This window comes from Panthera leo, chromosome D1, assembly GCF_018350215.1.
Source record: "Panthera leo isolate Ple1 chromosome D1, P.leo_Ple1_pat1.1, whole genome shotgun sequence".
NCBI lineage: Eukaryota > Metazoa > Chordata > Mammalia > Carnivora > Felidae > Panthera > Panthera leo.
Genome location: NC_056688.1, coordinates 94,213,150 through 94,214,419, shown reverse-complemented (window position 1 = coordinate 94,214,419; position 1,270 = coordinate 94,213,150). Strand labels below are relative to the sequence as shown.

Below are 1,270 nucleotides of genomic sequence, written 5' to 3'. Positions count from 1 at the left end.
TTTCTCTCTCTCAAAATAAATAAATAAAGTTTAAAAAGAAAGGAATCATAGAAAATTTAAAATTCAAGACCCTCTTTCTTCAAGAGAAAACTGAGGACAAGCGAGGACAAAGAGGCTTATTACAAGGGCATGCATGCAGAGGACAGCGAAGTCAGGCCAGAAACCCATATTTATTGTATGTTTTTTTCTTTTTTGAACATTTGATCATGAGGGGAAAACATGAACAGAACCCCCACTACCACAAATTTAGGCAGTCGAGTTTCCCACATTTGGGGAAATCGCAGGGGTCAGCACATCTGGATTGCACTGGATAAGCCTCCCTCCTGGGAAAACCACCTTCATGGTCATGGTATCTCCCTGTGCTCAGGCACTGAACTGCTTCCATGAAAACTCTCTACTCTTCCTCCATATTTACTATATTTTAAGACCAGTTATTTTTCTGTTTCATCTTGGGTATTTGTGTTTAATCTGTGACAATTGGACAATGTGATACAGGTGATTTATTTTAAACTTTATGGCTAATGGATGTGTAATTCTGGTTACATGAGACTTTCCAGTTATTCAGAGTTTTGTCACGGGAGTCCTTGTTGGATGGAGAAGGGAACGAGGTATCCACTAACCCAGTCTGTCTCTTGTCAGTAAGAGGGACTTTTGGTTGCCTTTTTTATTCATTTTTTGCAGTAGTGGGATGTAGGCTCACAACACTAATGCCCCTTTGAAAAGGCCTTTGGGATATCTGTATGAAAGTAACATGAGCATGGAGTTGCTCCAAATCAAGTCAGGATGCTTGCTTTCTTATCAAGATGAGATTAATTTACTGTGAGAATTGCATAGAAAGAACATTTCTTTTGAGTTGTATAACATATCAAAATTACTGTGTCTTGGGAAGAGAAATCTTTGCGTGAAGGACAATGTTGGGAGTAGTAAGGAGAGATGAACAAGGCAGTCACCTGGTTCTGGGTGACAATGAGCATCCTAATGGCTGCAGCCATTGTCACATCACTAGTCCCAGCAGAAGCCCAGTGTCTAAATTGTAATATAGGGCTCAGTGAAAGCTAATTCAGTGAAGATATAGATGTAGGTTATCTTTATATTTCATCTTTATAATAATTATGGCCTCTTATCCAATGCCTGCTATTTTCTGGGCATTTTGTCAGGTACCTTACATATCTTATTTCTGTTTTGAATGCTTTTTGGAGAACAATTTAGAGACCGATTACAAGCTTATGATGCATCTGTTCAGTTCACAATGATTCTCCATCTGGAAAGC

The 1,270-nt window shown here is 38.9% G+C and overlaps 1 non-coding gene across 1 annotated transcript; it reads right to left on the bottom strand.

The window, feature by feature from the left end:
- Positions 1 to 208: 208 nt before the first annotated feature.
- LOC122201564 lies at positions 209 to 375 on the bottom strand. Its single transcript, XR_006194260.1, has one exon. It is a non-coding gene; the product is annotated as a U1 spliceosomal RNA (small nuclear RNA).
- Between the last annotated feature and the right edge of the window lie 895 nt (positions 376 to 1,270).